Source organism: Rana temporaria, chromosome 6, assembly GCF_905171775.1.
Source record: "Rana temporaria chromosome 6, aRanTem1.1, whole genome shotgun sequence".
In the NCBI taxonomy this organism is placed as follows: domain Eukaryota; kingdom Metazoa; phylum Chordata; class Amphibia; order Anura; family Ranidae; genus Rana; species Rana temporaria.
In genome coordinates this window covers 124,527,804-124,546,421 of record NC_053494.1, presented here as the reverse complement: position 1 = coordinate 124,546,421, position 18,618 = coordinate 124,527,804, and the positions used below count along the sequence as shown (strand labels likewise).

The 18,618-nt window shown below is 44.0% G+C and overlaps 1 protein-coding gene across 2 annotated transcripts in view; it reads left to right on the top strand.

Annotated features, from left to right (window-relative positions):
* CPO (carboxypeptidase O) overlaps positions 1-18,618 on the top strand; it is a 275,623-nt gene that overhangs the window by 124,280 nt on the left and 132,725 nt on the right. The window contains exon 2 of one of the 2 annotated variants that reach the window (XM_040357316.1): positions 12,477-12,665. The gene's annotated coding sequence lies outside the window, so the exon portion shown is untranslated. Of the gene's footprint in view, positions 1-12,459; positions 12,666-18,618 lie in introns of those variants that run through there. The other variant, XM_040357317.1, reaches the window with a different exon arrangement.

Here is an 18,618-nt window from a genome sequence, read left to right as displayed (position 1 = left end):
CCACCGTGCAGCAGCTCAGTTGCATCTTCATCTTCTTATAGCCTAGGCCATCTTTATGTAGAACAACAATTCTTTTTTTCAGATCCTCTGAGTTCTTTGCCATGAGGTGCTATGTTGAACTTCCAGTGTCCAGTATGAGAGAGTAAGAGCGATAACACCAAATTTAACACACCTGCTCCCCATTCACACATGAGACCTTGTAACATTAACGAGTCACATGACACCTGGGAGGGAAACTGCCTTATTGGGCCCAATTTGGACATTTTCACTTCGGGGGGGGGGAATCCTTTTGTTGCCAGCGGTTTGGACATTAATGGCTGTGTGTTGAGTTATTTTAAGAGGACATCAAATTTACACTGTTATACAAGCTGTACACTCACTATTTTACATTGTAACAAAGTGTAATTTCTTCAATGTTGTCACATGAAAAGATATATTAAAATATTAAAAAAATGTGAGGGTGTACTTACTTTTGTTAGATACTGTATATATAATACCATATATATATATATATTATATGGAATAGCTGCGACTATATAGTGATGTGTGCATCGTTTGTTAGCTAAAGTGGTCTTTACTAATAAAATTGCTTAATTAAAGCCCATGTATGGGTGTGTTGGTGATTTTTTGCCACGTTCTCCGTGTTTCCCTCCTTGTTGGACACCAAGCAAGGGTTAAACAAGAGGCCTTCCGTGGGGTGGGTTCTTATGGGCTATGCTAGGCTAATATTTCTTTGCTTTGTATTGTCTTCATCAATGCCCAGGGACAAGGCTGAGGTTGCTGACCTTGAGTCAGACCTCTACTGTTAGGCCCCGTACACACGGCCGAGGAACTCGACGTGCCAAACACATCGAGTTCCTCTGCCAGTTCAGTCCTGGAGCCGCCGAGGACCTCAGCGGGCCGAGTTCTCCCATAGAACAACGAGGAAATAGAGAACATGTTCTCTATTTCCTCGCCGAGGTCCTCGTCGGCTTCCTCGGCCGAAAGTGTACACACGGCCGGGTTTCTCGGCAGAATTCAGCCAGAAACTCGGTCGGAAGCTGAATTCTGCCGAGGAAACTGGTCGTGTGTACGGGGCCTTAGAGATGAACGTACATCATGAAAACGGACAATGTAACTGTTCTTCAGTAAACTCTCAACTCCCCATGACAATGTACACCTTCTCTGTAGAGAGGGACATACTGAGCCAATGTCCACATTCACCTGTAAAGCGTTTTTCACTACTAATCCCCAGTAGTAGAGTGGGTCCCACCGTGCACCCTATGCAGTATACACACATGCACTTAGCTTAACTCTTAAACCTCTCTACAGGATGGGAACCTCTCCGGCGCAAATCTGCTTCCATTGCCATGGGAGATAGAACGCTGACAACATCTCCCTCACTGCAAGAGGGCGTTCCACCTATAACACGCTATTGACAGGCTGCTTGTTAATCTTCTGTTACTCTACGTCAGCTTTTTTCAACCAGGGTGCCTTTAGGTTTCTTTAGGGGTGCCTTGGCAAAATGCCTAAAAATTGCCCACAATTGTATACAAGCAGCAAGTTGATGAAGCCTGCCTCTTAGTTACACAAAGCCACAGGTTTTTATTATGCACCATTACAACCTTCCAGACGCCAGCGTCAATAACCACTGACGACATCAGTTGATAAGGAGGACATAGGGCACTTGCACAGCATCCTTGTTTGTGCCTCCCCTATCCCTCTCTATCAGTACTGGGGTCACATTAGCTGAGTGAGGGAGAAAGGTGTATTTGCTTTGGAAGAAGAACTTGCCTTTAACGTTAGGTAACCTGTGTGTTGATGTTGCTGTGTTATGTAAATCTATTTTGTTTAGCTCTTCACATTATAGAATCGGGTGCCTTGAGATTGTGCATAATTTTAAAGGGTGCCTTAAAACAAAAAACGGTTGAAAAACACTGCTGTAGGTAACCGCTTGTGTCTTCACACTACTCCATTCTGCACCAATGCCTTCATACCCCTCTACAACTATTTGTGCGCCGGTTACTTGTAATACACCTCTTCAGTAATTTTAGACCAGGCAAGGACAATGATTCAATTCTTTACATGTGTAAAAAAATGCAAAATGAACATTACACAGTCAAAAATACAAATGCAAAATTATTTCTACGTCCCTACTCCTAACTACAGGCTCATTCTGCCCCAGCATACCTGCAAAGGTGAAGTCCCAGCAAATACAGTCCTTCAGAGGCACTCTCTTGCAGACGTAAGTCCTTTGGAGGCATATTCCAGTGTTGGTATCTTTAGGGCAAACCCCAGATTATGAGGACTTTACATCCCAATGAAATTAGGTGGCCTCCTTCTGCTCTTTGCGGGTCTCATTCTCCATCTTACTCCCTTACAGGCACTTTCATTAGTGATAAGCCTAAACTCTCCCAACTCTCTCGTTGAGCTTTCTGTATGAAACTCAAACCTCTGCCCCCCTTTTCCCTGTGCCCCAGGCCACTCTCCCTTTGATATCACACAGGACCTGTAAGCCAGACCCAGAGAAGAACCCACCAAAAAGACCAAAGAACTCCCCACCCTCCCAGTCAGGAAAGCACCCAACTATTTCAACCTGCCCACAACCAGATCGGCCTTTAAGAGACATCCTAAAGAAATACAGGACATGTATATGTTATAACTTTCAATTTTTATTTTCCCAATCTTACACATCAAAACACACAATTCTACAGTCCCTCGTCAGTAAATAATTCCCGCCTCTGACATCCGCAATCTTTAATTAGATAAGCAATTAATAATTTACAACCTTCTTTTTATATAGACACGCTCACTTAATTTACACTTCTGCTCTAGAAAGCAGAACAAACGCCTGTCTATATGATCTTACAACACTAAAACTGAACATTGCAACCATATTTTGTTACAATATTATATTATATTGTTACAATGAACAAGCCCCAAATAATTTACCAGTATTGGTGGCTGCTGCAGACCAAACTAAACTTATCCAAAAATCAGTTTATATAGATGCACTTTATATTATAATATACGTAGCTTCAGGGATTATTTTTTAATTGTTATATATGTAGGAATACCAGTCTATTGTTTTATAATTTTGAATTAGATATACAGGGGCAGATCCTCGTACAATTGCATGGGCGCAGCGTATGTGAGATACGCTACGCCGCTGTAACTTACTTATTTAATCTTTGAATCCACAAAGAATTTGCGCCGTAAGTTACAGGGGCGTAATTCAAATCGGCGAGTAGGGGGCGTGTTTCATTTAAATGAAGCGCGTCCCCGCGCCGAACGAACTGCGCATGCGCCGTCCCTAAATTTCCCGCCATGCATTGCGCTAAATGACGTTGCAAGGACGTCATTGTTTTGATGTGGACGTAAATTACGTCCAGCCCCATTCACGGACGACTTACACAAACAAAATAAAATATTTTCAAATTTGACGCGGGAATGACGGCCATACTTAACATTGCGTACGCCACCAAATAGCAGCTTTAACTATATGCCGAAAAAAGCCAAACGGAAACGACGTAAAAGAATGCGACGGCCGCTCGTACGTTCGTAGATCGTCGGAAATAGCTAATTTGCATACTCAACGCAGAATACGACGGGAACGCCACCCAGCGGACGCCGAAGAATTGCATCTAAGATCCGAAGGCGTACGAAGACGTACGCCTCTCGGATCTAACCCAGATGCCGTTGTATCTTGTTTTGAGGATTCAAAACAAAGATACGACGCGGGAAATTTTAAAGTACGCCGGCGTATCACTAGATACGCCGGCGTACTCTCTTTGTGGATCTGCCCCACAGTCTGTACATAATATATTTTTTTAATACATTTAAAGGGGTTGTAAACCTCTAGATTTTTTACCTAAATGCATTCTATGTATTTAGGTGAAAAACCTCCTGTCATGCAGCATCCCCTCCAAGCCCCCCTTTTACTTACCTGAGCCCTGTAATTCCTGCGACAGGAACGAGCACACAAGCTCCAGCCGGTGTCTCGTGTCCTTATTGGAAAGATTGATAGCAACGCAGCCATTGGCTCCCGCTGCTGTCAATCAAATCTAATGACATGGGCGCCTGGGGGAGGGGCCAAGTCCTGCTGTCTGTGTCAATAGATGCAGCAGCAGGACACAGGAGCATGCCCGCACAGGTGACCCGAAGGAGAACACTTCTCCAAGGGACACTTGAGAAGAGGAGCAGCCACATGCGTTGCTGAGGGGCACCAGAAGAGGTGGATCGGGGCCACTCTGTGCAACATCAACTGCACAGAGGAGATAAGTATGACATGTTTGTTATTTTAAAAAAAAACGAGGGTTTAGTAACCCTTTAATTTGGTCTGTAGCAGTCACCAATGGTGGTAAATAATTTTGGATGTGTTATTTGGATGAATAACCCAATGATTACAGCTCATTTTTTGTATGGAGTGTTTGAGCCTTTTGTGAAAAGTTTAATATTGTTACAATACCATATTTAAATTTACGTCATACCCAAAAGTTATGTTACTGTTTGTGAGGAGTACGCTTTATATCTTATTGTTATAAAATAAAAATACTGAAATTGAAAAGTGCAAAAACAGCCCCAAGTCATTCCAGAACAAGGCATCAGATTTGTTGGCTGGCGAACAAGATCTACCTTTTCAGTTTTTGTGTTATTTCATAACCTTAAAACAAACACAAATATAATTGTATTGCACTAGCCTTTCCCTTATCAAATATTAGTGTGTTAAAAAAACACTCACAATATAAAATTGTGTACAAATATACATACTTATTTTTTACACACTTCTTGTGAGAAGCTTAATGTACTCTTCAAAAATGCAACTGCCCTTCAGACTCTCTGTTCTTCATTCTGTTGTTAATATTACATTTGCATATTTGATTTTGAATGGGAAGGGCCTGGCCCTCTTGCATCAATTGGTACTTGGCTATTGTTCAAATTTCCTGCATTATAATTTATCACTGAATGAAGAATACACATACACCATTAAGTTAAAGCTAGTGTATATGAACCTTAACAATGAACTTTGATTTGCTCCCTTTTGTTCTGCTGAATTTACCAATGAAAATGTTTTCTTAAATCAGATCAACAAGCACAAAATATACCTGTGGATTTTTCTAGAAATCCTATGGTCTGATAACTTTCTGTGTTCTCTGCCTGTGCAGAAGGAAGGGTTTAAGAGCCCTTTCCCCACTTACTCCCAATTTTGCTAGAATGTGAATAAGTGTCCCATGCCTACATATGGTGGCATTGTTCACTAATTGGACCCTACTGGTGTGAAGTGCATTGGCTAATAACTGTAATACAGGGATCTAAACTGGAATCCAACCCATGGCTTGTCCTTTTTTCATTAAACAACCAAACCAACAGGCCAATATACAGTAAATGGTCTATCACCCTACCAAATGCAGTTAAATCTCTTATTCCCATGTACTGCAGGCAAAAAACAACCCCCTTTATTTTCCAGTGGACCTTTATAACAATATGCTTTAAGAACAGGTGTACAAGGACGCACTGAACACCCACCACATAATACTATGGCAGCAAAGATGTCAGTGCGTTGCCTGATCAATATAATCAAAATACAAACAAATGGCCACTACCCCACCTATAACTGGTCTTTGCAATAAGGAGCCCATGGCAGGGCAATGTATGTCAAACAAATACAAAAAGATTTCCAACCTCAGACTTATTAACCAGCCAGCGACCAACCGAATTGACCTGTCTAACAATATACGTTACGAACAGGGGTTAAGTCTGCATACATGCCCATTTGTCTTTATACCACGATATGGGCATGTTGGTTTGAGTTTAAAGCCTCTGCTCAGTATTTGGAGATTGTATTTTGTATCCATTGCTGCTATAACAACCTTAAGGCCTCGTACACACGATAGGTTAAACAGAGGACAACGGTCTGATGGACCGTTTTCATCGGTCAAAACCGATCATGTGTGGGCCCCATAGGTTATTTAACCATCGGTTAAAAAAAAGCCAACTTGCTTTAAATTTAACCAATGGATTTCTTAACTGATGGGAACAAACCGATCGTTAGTAGGCACAACCATCGGTTAAAAATCTATGCATGCTCAGAATCAACTCGACGCATGCTTGGAAGCATTGAACTTCGTTTTTTCAGCACGTCGTTGTGTTTTACGTCACGTGTTCTGACACGATCGTTTTTTTAACCGATGGTGTGTAGGCGCGACGGACCATCAGTCAGCTTCATCGGTTAACTGATGAAAATGGTCCATCGGTCCGTTCTCATCGGATGGACTGATCATGTGTACGCGGCTTTAGACACCATTTTGCCAACTTAGTCAGTTTCATTCTACTAGTTGACCATTTAGCACCCTCTCTACCCTTCCTTCCGGCCCCTCTTCTCTCCCTTTTCCTCACCTATTTCCTTTCTTTTCTTTTTTGGGTTATTGTCTATGGTATGCCCATCATGAGTTTACAGGCAATAACATGTATTTATTTGTTTCTTGAAAGTTACTACAAAACTTGGATTGTATTAAGCGAACACTGTTATAACATATGTGAACTGTAGTTTTTTTCAGTCTGTGTTTTTCTTTCTTTACATTGCCTTAGACAATGTTCTCTCTTGTTTAAATTCAATTTTTTTTTCAATAAAAACATGAAACAAAAAAAAAGAAAAAAAAGAAAGGTGAGGAGCAATATCACCATTCCACGGGTGATACCCACCACTTTATTATCTAGGGCCTCTGCTTACAAAATATATTTATAATTTTTGGGGATTCTAAGTAATGTTCTAGGAAAAAATATGCAGTGGTTAGGGTAGGATCAAGCAGTGCTAGCTATTTCATAGTTGCCAACAGTTCAAAATGGTTTTTAGGGACACCTTTTTTTTGTGTGTGTCCAGAAAGCTGTTGTAGGCGAAGTAGGGACTTTAATTAGGAGTAGGGCATTCATTTAAATGGGCATGATTCTACAAGAAGCATATCATATACATATTTATTTATTTGTTGCAGGCAAATATATAGCTCCTACAGTTTCTATAGTGCTTTACATATTGTACATATTTACATATTGTATGTAACTTTTTTTTTTAATAATGTGTATGCAGGAAGATTTATTAAAAGGACAGAAACATAGCTCAGAAGATATTGTTCATTGGTAAAATGCCTCCTGGATCCTGGAAAATCACTGAAGTAGACACTACTACTCCAGTGATCTCAACTTGCTTCCAAGTCTCCTGCTAAGCGGCAGGCCTGCATTCTACATAAATGTGCAGTGGCCAGGGGCGGACTGACCATTGGGACTTTCGGGCACTGCCCGAGGGCCCCATGCCACTAGGGGGCCCCATCAGGGTTGCCAGGCTCAATAAAACCAGGGACAGTATGTAAAAATCTTTGTTTTTTCTTACATCTGTCCCTGCTATGTCTTAAACCGACATGCTTTTGATGTGAAAATCCTGAGATTTTAGCTGCCCTGTCTCTGCACTGCCTCCTGTCGTGGTGGCAATCTGTAAGCCCAGGGGCCCCATAATCTTCTATTGCCCGGGGGCCCCGTGGGTTGTCAGTCCACCCCTGGCAGTGGCACTAACTTACCTTTGTGTTGTCTCTGCACCCTTACGCGTGCCTCAGCACTGAGCAGAAGGTGGGCTGAGCATGATAATCTTGCGGCCATAACCCCTCCACAAGTCCCACCCACTGAAACTGGCCTTTGCAGGCTCTGCCTCTTCTGAGGATACTTTTAGTGGATCGAGACCCCAATGAGAGAACTGCCTGAAGACATCAGCTGCTGGGGGAGGAGGTAGGGAGAGAAGGCCCGAAAGTACACCTGACCTCCTTACACATGCTCTGGTGTGAAACATAGTTGCAGGCAGCACCAGTGGCACTATATGTACGTGATCAGCCTTGATTTCCAGAATGCAGCTCAAGACAAGGTCGTGTTGGGAAAGATGATTAAATTCCATGATTGTCCCAGCCAAATCGGGACACTTGACAATTATAGTACGTCCAAAATGCAAGCAACACCCCTATGCTATAGTCAGACTGCATTTAAGTTTTCAGAGCTAAAAAGTAAAAGCAAAGGGGAGTAAAGGACATATTTGTTGTATACAGAGTAATCCCACGGCTCCCTGCAGCTCTTGAGTTCTAATCTAAAATTCCTGCAGGGCTGTCCATCCTGAGTGGATCACAATGCACTCTCTGCTTTTGGTGCAAAGGGGAAGTGGTCTGAAACTACTTGCAGCATCCGCGTGGGATAGAGTACCTAAATTCTGGTTAGTCTGTGTACTTTTCAGTGTGGATGGATTTCTGGCTTCCTTGTGGCGAATAAGTGACTATAATTTTACTACCCCACTAACAGCAGTGGTTGTTGTTACCAGTTTTTGGGGATTATTGACCCCCACACACCCACTTTATTGATTATGTCCCCTTTGTGGCCATGAACACAAATCTATAGTGTGAGGTGCGCATAGCATGCTGCATTTTTCTTCGCAGTTTATGCAAGGCGCACAGCAGGTGGCCACATATTTATTTTCAAATGTTGGCAACTATGGTTTATTTTTACACCCACTGACACTAATTATAGAGTTGATTTTTGTAGTTACATACTTCTAACCACTGCATTCTGTGTGTTTTACTGTGCTTAAAAGGGGCAACAGTCTATGTTCTTATTACACTGTTTCTATGTAACATTTTTTCTTTCATTTATGGCTAAGTATTTCTCTCTAAATTACAGTGCCTTGAAAAAGTATTCGTACCCCATGAAATTTTCCAAATTTTGGCATGTTACAACCAAAAAAGTAAATGTATTTTATTGGGATTTTATGTGATAGACCAACACAAAGTCACACATAATTGTGAAGTGGAAGGAAAATAAGAAATGGTTGTGGTGTGTATTTGTATTCAGCCCCCCTGAGTCAATACTTTGTAGAACCACCCTTCACTGCAATTACAGATGCAAGTCTTTTTGGGTTTACACATCTAGGGGCAGATTCACGTACATCGGCGCATATTTCTGTCGGGCGTAGCGTATCTAAGATACACAACGCCACCGTAACTTACTTTTTTTATTTTTAATCCTCAAAGAATGCGCGCCGTAAGTTACGGCGGCGTAGTGTATCTTTGGCGGCGTAAGGGCGCGCCATTCAAATCAATGTGATGGGGCGTGTTTTATGTAAATACATCGTGACCCGACGTAAACAACGTTTTTTTTTAACGGCGCATGCGCCGTCCGTGGGGGTGTCCCAGTGCGCATGCTCGAAATTAAACCAGAACAAGCCAATGCTTACGACGGTGACGTCATTCTACGCAAATCCCTATTTGCGAACTACTTACGCAAACGGCGTAAAAAATTCTAATTTCGACGGCCATACTTAACCTTGAGTACGCCACCATATAGCAGGGGTAACTATACGCCGGAAAAAGCCGAACGCAAACGACGTAAAAAAATGCGCCGGCCGGACGTACGTTCGTGGATCGCTGTATCTACCTAATTTGCATACTCTACGCGGAATTCGACGGAAATGCCACCTGGCGCCCAGCGTAAATATACACCTACGATCCAACGTCGTACTAAGACGTACGCCTGTCGGATCCATCCCTCATTCCGTCGTATCTTGTTTTGTGGATACAAAACAAAGATACGACGCAGGAACTTTGAAATTACGCGGCGTATCAATAGATACGCCAGCGTAATTTCTTTGTGGATCTGGCCCCTAGAGAGCGAAATTTGTGCCCATTCTTCTTTGCATAATAGCTCAAGCTTTGTCAGATTGGATGGAGAGCTTCTGTGAACAGCAATCTTCGAGTCTCGAGCCACAGATTCTCAATTGGATTTAGGTCTGGATTTGACTGGGCCATTCTAACACATGAACATGCTTCGATATAAACCATTCCATTGTAGCTCTGGCTGTATGTTTAGGGTCAGTTTCCTACTGGAAGGTGAACCTCCACCCCAGTCTCAAGTCTTTTGCAGGCTCTAACAGGTTTTCTTCTAAGATTGCCCTGTATTTGGCTCCATCCATCTTCCCATCAACTCTGACCAGCTTCCCTGTCCCTGCTGAAGAAAAGAATCCCCACAACATGATACTGCCACCACCATGTTTCACAGTGGGGATGGTGTTTTCAGGGTGATGTGCAGTGTTAGCTTTCCACCACACATTGGGCTAGATTCATATAGCCTGCCGTAAGTTTGTGCGGGTGTAGCGTATCTCAGATATCTCACGTATCTCAGATACGCTACGCCGCCGTAACTTAGTGAGGCTGGGGCTGGATTCACAAAGAACCTGTGCCCTAAGTTACGGCGGCGTAGCGTAAATCTGCCAGCGTAAGCGCGCCAAATAAAAATTTTTAAGAGGTGGGCGTGTTTTATGTAAATAAAACATGACCCCGCGTAAATGACGTCTCTAACGAACGATGCATGTGCCGTCCGTGAACGTATTAGGTGACTTCTGAAGGCAATTGATTCCACTAGATTTTAGTTGGGGGTATCAGAGTAAATGGGGCTGAATACAAATGCACGCCACACTTTTCAGATATGTATTTGTAAAAAATTGGGAAAAACATTTATCATTTTCTTTCCACTTCACAATTAGGTGTCTCTTTGTGTTGGTCTATTACATAAAATCCCAATAAAATACATTTGGTTGTAACATGACAAAATGTGGAAAATTTAAGGGTTACGAATAATTTTTCAAGGCACTGTGGCCCAGATTCACAACCGAGATACGACGGCGTATCTCTATATATGCGCCTCATTCTTAGAATCAGTTATGCAGAGATATCCATTAGATCCGACAGGCGTAAGTCTCTTACGCCATCGGATCTTAACTGCATTTTTTTTTGACCGCTAGGTGGCGCTTCCGTCGAATTCCGCGTCGAGTATGCAAATTAGCTAGATACCCAAATTTCCGAACGTACGCGTGGCCGACGCAGTAAAGTTACGAAGTTTACGTTAGGCTTTTCCCGGCGTAAAATAGCCCCTGCAATATGAGGCGCAGCCAATGTTAAGTATGGCCGTCGTTCCCGCGTCGAAAAGTTACGTCATTTGCGTAAGTCATCCGTGAATGGGGCTGGACGTCATTTACATTCACGTCGAAACCAATGACGTCCTTGCGGTGTACTTTGGAGCAATGCACACTGGGAAATTCCACGGACGGCGCATGCGCCGTTCCGAAAAAACGTCAATCACGTCGGGTCACAGTAGTTTTGCATAAAACACTCCCCCCTGATCCAAATTTGAATTAGTCGGGCTTACGCCGGCCGATTTGCGCTACGCCGCCACAACTTACGGAGCAAGTGCTTTGAGAATACAGCACTTGCCCGTGTAAGTTGCGGAGGCGTAGCGTAAATCATACGTTACGCCCGCACAATTTTATGCGGCTCTACGTGAATCTGCCCCTGTATGTCTGGGTCTCTTATACCCCTAGCACCAGCACAGAACCCCGAAAAATATTGTCTAGACTTGCCCCTGAACAAACCATAGTGAACCATAGGGAAATGTGCATGTGCAGAGATGTACTTATCCATATATATATATATACTGTGTGTGTGTGTGTGTGTGTAATATATATATATATATATATATATATATATTTTTTGCCTTGACATACGATATAAGGGCCAGATCCACATCAGAAATAGATCGGCGCAGCATATCAGAGATACGCTACGCCGCCGTACCTTACCTGGCGTTCTTTCGAATCCTCAAAGATTTCGCGCTGTAAGTTATGGCGGCGTAGTGTATTTCTGGCGGCGGAATTCAAATCGGCGATTAGGGGGCGTGTTTCATTTAAATGAACCGCGTCCCCGCGCCGAATGAACTGCGCATGCTCCGTTTCTAAATTTCCCGCCGTGCATTGCACTAAATGACGTCGCAACAACGTCATTTTTTTTAACTTAGACGTGAATTACGTCCATCCCGATTCACGGATGACTTACGCAAAAAACAAAAAAAAATTTGACGCGGGAACGACGGCCATACTTAACATGGCAAGTCTAACTATACGCCGCAAAATAGCAGCTTTAACTATAAGCTGGAAAAAGCCGACTAGAGACAACGTAAGAGAATGCGACGGCCGCGCGTATGTTCGTGGATCGTCGGAAATAGATAATTTGCATACCCGACGCGGAAAATGACGTGAACGCCACCCAGCGGACTCCGAAGTATTGCATCTTAGATCCGAAGGCGTACGAGGACGTACACCTGTCGGATCTAACCCAGATGCCGTCGTATCTTGGTTTGAGGATTCAAACTAAAGATACAATGTGGGTAATTTTAAAGTACGCCGTATCAGTAGATACGCCGGCGTACTCTGTCTGTGGATCTGGCCCTAAGACTTTTTTTTTATGTAATGTTTTTTGGTGTTCCCTTGCAAAATACACTAGCTGCATAAAGGTTCAAATGTCTGCATTAAGCAATCTATATGTTAGTAGTGACTGTCTAAGCATCTTGATAATGAGAACGCCACAAAAGGCCACTTATGTAACCCAATATTCACATTTTTCCACTGTGTTTTGTGATTACAGCTTCTCAAATAATACACAGATAATAACAGTACAGAGGGTCACCGAACAGCAAGCTGTGCTTTTTTTTCCACATCTATTCCTTAAAGTGAATTGTATGAAACGGTGCAAAACTGTATATATCCAGCATCCCTGCATGATAACTGGATGCGTTTCTAGTAATCTTTGCTGTGCAAGCTGCTAACATCCTGGGTAAGTCATTGTCATGTGCAGACTTTATAATGACATTTGGTTACATTATCAGTGATGATCAGGGACAAGCATATACGGTATGTCTGTTTATATGCTGCAGGCCAGACATATGCAGCATCTATTACATGTAAATTAGGTGCAGAGTGGAGCTGCTGGCGATCTTGGTTACTGTGCTGAATTCTTATATAGAAAAGCTTTTCCATTTTTGCATGCCTGGTGACTGAAAATAGATAGATAGATAGATAGATAGATAGATAGATAGATAGATAGATAGATAGATAGATAGATAGATAGATAGATAGATAGATAGATAGATAGATAGATAGATAGATAGATAGATAGATAGATAGATAGATCGATCATCAGAACAGCCAACATATGTGAATATGTGCTTTAGGCATTCAAATTACATTTTTCAGTACCACTGATGCTTCTTTAGGAATACTGGTTAAAAAAAAAAATATTAATGAAATAAATGTGCATCTATGACTGTGTATGTACATCTGTATGTCTGGATAAATTCCATATGATCCTCATCCATCAATTACAGTAAATGTGTTTTTATTATAGTTAGTTATTCCTTTTGTTATATTGTGCAATTTTTATGCATTGGAAAAACAGGTATTATAACGGAATATACATATGGTATTAAGTATGTTAAATGTATATTAAAAACACACACATAGATTATACAGAGCCACTCAACTAATTCACTGTAACAAAGGAGGCAAGCACAATATCTCAAGGTCTCTGTTCTCTTGAGCTCAGCTTGCGTTAGTTGTAAAGGTGAAGAACAGTCACCTAGTGCCATCTAATGGCTATAAAACATTCCAGTCTCTGCGGATGGGAAATATTTATTGTGATTTTTACAGGGCTTCATTTATGATGCATTAGCTAATGCAGCTGTCAGCCTGTAACTAGGGATGCTAGAAATATTGTGTCAAATGTCTGGAGTCCAATTTCTACCGAATAGTGTTCAGTTACTAGCTTGAGGAAACCGTATAGAAAAAAGTAGGACAACAAAGATGACCCTGACTACAACAAATCACATCCTCATCAGATTTACAAACAGCTATTTTGTAAAGAATACATTTTATCTTTTAGACCCCATGCAGGGCCTTATTTCCCGCTAGGCACTGTTGGCATGTGCCTACAGGCACCCTTCCTAGAGGGGCACTCATCTGTATGAGGTTTGTTTATTTTATTTTTTAACCCTTTCACTGCCAGGACCTGACAGTGGGACATTTCACACACCGTCTGGTGGCTGCAAATAATGGCTGGGTGGTGCGGCTCTAGTTCTGGGTGGGTGTCGTATGACGGACGCCCAGAACGACCGCTCTCATCAGTGCCCTGATTACAATTAAGTGCTAGCAGTGCCAGCAATCAGTACTAACCAGTGCCCACAATTGCCAGCAATCAGTGGCCATTAGTGATGCCAGTCAGTGCTGGCTATCACTGCTGCCCATAAATGCCCATTAGTGTCCATCATTGCCACCTATCTGTGCCAACCAGTGCCGCTTATCTGTGCCCACCAGTGCCACCCATCAGTGCCACATTTCAGTGCCATCTATCAGTGCCCATAAGTGTGGCATATTTGTGTCTCCTAATCAGTGCCCATAAGTGTCGCCTCATCAGTGCCCGTAAGTGCCACCTCATCAGTGCCCATCAGTGCAGCCTATCAGTGCCGCCTCATCAGCACCCATCAGTGAAAGAGCAAAATTACTTATTTACAAAATTTTCTGACAGAAACTAAGAAAAACATATTTTTCCCAAATTTTTAGGAAAAAATTAAAAACCCAGAAGTGATCAAATACCACCAAAAGAAAGCTCTATTTGTGTGAAGAAAATTATAAAAAAAATTACATGGTTACAGTGTAGCATGACCGCGCAATTATCATTCAAAGTGTGACATCGTTGAAAGCTGACAAATGGCCTAGGCAGGAAGAGGGTGTAAGTGCCCTGTATTGAGGTGCTTAAACCAGACAGGCACACTTCTGCCTGTCAGGTGGAAGCATTTCTTCCACACACCCCCGGTACTAGCACTCACCCTCCTCCCACCCTCTGCGCGTGCACCCCCATTCTTGCTATGCCCAAGAAAGCAATGCCATAGCATATCTGGGAAGGGATGTATTGCAATTGCAATTCAGTGGAGCCCAAAGGTCTTTTAGACCCTGCCTGTCTCATTTTAGAGAACCTGTCACCTAAAAATTATCATATAGGGGGCTTTTTGTCCTCTAGGTGATAAAAAAGGTGGTTGTAAACATACAAAATTCAATGCATTAAGATAAAAACCTTCCATGTGCAGCAGCTGCCCTAATACTTACCAGAGCCCCATCTCTATCCAGCAATGTCCACAATTGCCTTGATCATCCGGGACTCTCCTGATTGGCTGAGACACAGCAACTGTGCTGTCAATCAAAGTCAGTTAACCAATCAGCAGAGAGAGGGGGCCAAACCATGTCTCCATGTCTGAATGGACACAGGGAGCTGTAATTCGGCTCGGGTACAGCTTGCTATGGGGGCACTCAACATGAGGGAGGGGCCAGGAGAGCTTAAGAGGGACCTGAGGAAAAGAGGACCCGGGCTGCTCTGTGCAAAACCAACTCCACAGAGGAGGTAAGTATAACACATTTGTTATTTTTAGAAAAAAAAAACAAGACCTCACAATCGCAAAAAAAAAGTTGAGCTTCATTTCTGTTCCCAGATGATGCCTTCTAAGGGGAAACATGTCGGGTGGAGCATAACCTGTGATGTCATCACACTGAACAGCCAGCTGGCTTGAGCCGTGGCTGTTTGAATCTGTTCATCTCTCATAGTGTTATCCGCTTGAAAATAAACCTTCTTTGGAACATATTACACCATGAAGCATTCCTTTGTTCTCCATTAAATGAGACTTTTTAGACACCTCTCAGCCGAGGTTTAACTCCTGGAGTGAGCTCTCCTGTGACGGTCCATTTGCATTCGGTGAAATATCTTCTTGTGAGAAGACTACAGGTGGATTGTTTTTTTGCCGGCAGGCCAATGCACAAGCGCTCTCGATCTCTACAAATTGAGATCCTACAAATTTGGTAAGTAGTTTGTGATATCATATCAGAATGTTGGAACATTCTATTGATTGAAGACCTTATGTTTGTTTGGAATTCGGCTACTCAGAGATTACCATATGGACCTTTTCTTGGTTATGGTTAAAAAAACCTGTCATATATATTTTTAATCACTTTTCACTTGAAAGGACTTTTAATTTGAGTGATATTTTTATTATATGCACTATAGTATTTTTTACTAATTTGCATGCACTGATTTATTTATATATATTTTTATATATGTTTTTGTATATGCACACTCTTTCCCCCTTTTTCCATTTATCTTGAACTTTTAGGGTCAGATCCACGTACATCGGCGCATACATAGGCCGGCGTAGCGCATCTCATTTCCGCTACGCCGGTTCAACTTAGAGAGGCAAGTACCGTATCCTCAGAGTATTTGCGCCCGATGTTGCGCCGGCGCAACGTAAATTCCTAGGCGTAAGCCGGCGTAATTCAAAGTAGGAAGGAAGTGGGCGTGTTTCATTGAAATGAGCCGTCACCCTATGCAAATGAAGGGCCGAACGAACGGCGCATGCGTCGTGATGCTGACTATGTTCAGCGCCTCTCTGCGCATGCTCAGAACTAGGCCCGGCGTAATCAGTGAGATACGAACTAGGCCCGGCGTAATCAGTGAGATACGCCCAGGGCATAAATACGCCCAGACATGCGCCCGTCCAGTGCAAAAGTACACCCGCTTGTTTCCCCCCCTGAAGCAAGGTACTTTTGTTTTCTTTGCAGCTGTTTGTTTTTGAGCCATGTCTGCTCCAGCAGCTCAGAAAAAGAGGAAGTTAAATTATTACTCCCCACAGGAGAAGGCAGTGATTATCAGGGCCATGGCCCAGTATGATATTTATCTCCATGGGGCAGAGAGTGCCAACACCACCGAGGCCAGGAGGAAGGAGATCCTGGCGCAGATTGCCACAGATGTCAATGCTTTGGGGAGTGAGGTCAGGACCCCCAATGACATTTTAAAAAAAATCAATGACCTGCATCGCCTGGTGAAAGGTAAGCTGGCCAGCATGAGCGCTCATGCCAGGGGCACTGGAGGGGGACCAGCAACTACCCTGACCTTGACTGCTGAGGAGCAGGTGGTTGCCCAGTGCCACCACAGGCATCAAGTGGAGGGAGTTGCGGGATTTGACTCCGTTGAGGATGCCTTGAGGACAGGTAAGTGTGTTTTATCTCCCATCTGGTGTGTAGCATGTGAGGGGGTGGAAGGGAACATGTGACAAGTGTGTAGATCCTCCAACATGTGAATGTTTTGTGTCATCCACAGACGTGCAGGAGGGTGCTGGGCCATCTGGCCAGTCAACACCATCCCCCGGACATCAGTCTGAGGCAGACCACCTGGCAAGCCAGGAGTCCTCAGTGGAAGGGAGTGGCCACACCTCTCCTCAGGAGGTGGTTGAGGAGGAGGAGGTGACCAGTGGGAATGAGGTCAGGCTCCATTTGGAGGAGTCTTCCCCTGTGGCTGGGACCAGTCAGCCCACCATCACGGGTAGCCCCTCCCGCTCCTCCCCCAACAGGGCTTCCCCCCAAGGGTCTCCCCTTCTCCACTGCCCCAAGCCACTTCTGGACCCAGGAAGGTGTCTAGGAAGACAAGGGGGGTGTCTGACGTTCTTCCTGAACACCTTAAGAGGGACCAGGCCCGCCAGACCCGCCATCTGGGTGAGGTTGCCATGAATATCAACCACATGGCACAAAGCATGGCCTCCCTGAAGGAAGCTGTGCATGATGTGGAGGGCAGGCCGCCAGCCGTGGAGAGACCAGGGGATGCTCCTCCTCCTGATTTCCCCCCCCATGAGTCTCCCATGAGGAGCCGGGGCCGCGGCAGGCGTGGGGCACGTCAGCGCCGTTGATTTTTTTTTGTATTTTTTCTGATCTACTCAGGTTATGAGTCTTTTTTTTTTTTTAGCCCAAGCACACGGTTAGTAGTGCAGGCTACAGTGTGACTGGTGTTTGAATGTGGGGGTGACATTCCTGCCGGAAAAGGGGGGTCACCCTTGGTCGTCGGGGAGAAGTGATCCCCAGGACCAGGGAGAAGTAATCCCCAGGTCCGTGTGAATGTGGTATGAATGGACAGCAACATAATTGGAGCCTTGACGGGGCATTGCTGCTCCCAAGTGCTGCATTGTGGACTTGGGCTAATCCAATGTGATGAGGATGTGGGGTGTGTGTGCTAGGGACCACAGTGGTGTGTATGCGTGCATTCTCCTTGTGCCATGATGAATGTGTGTGTTTAACGTGCAAAGATGCCTACTGTGAGGCATCTCCTGACTGCTCTTCCCTCAGCAGATGGGGTAGCCTCATTTAGGGGGGGAATGTCTGGTTCGGGGGTCAGGTCATCACGTATGTCAATCTCCAGGCCATTTCTCACGGCGAAGTTGTGCAGCATGCAACATGCACCGATGATCTGGCACACAAAGTTTGGGGAATACAACAGGGTCCCCCCGGACTTATCCAGGCATCAGAAACGGGACTTCAGGAGGCCAAAGGTGCGTTCCACCACTGCACGGGTACGTGTGTGTGCATCATTGTATCTTCTCTCTCCTGGGGTTTCAGGATTCCGGAATGGAGTCATGAGATGGGGCCCAAGTGCATATGCAGAGTCACCTGGAAGGGAAAAGACAGGAGGATGTTAGCCGTGCATGTGCAGTCGTGGTGGGAACAATCGTGAATTCCAGACTGGACTATGCTAACGCCCTGTACCTCGGACTCCCAAAGTACCAAATCTCCCGTCTGCAAGTCGTTCAGAATACGGCCGCCAGACTGGTGACTGGGAAAAAAAATGGGAATCAATCTCACCTTCGTTGAGAACCCTTCACTGGCTGCCAGTAAAAGACAGAATTGCATTTAAAGCACTCTGC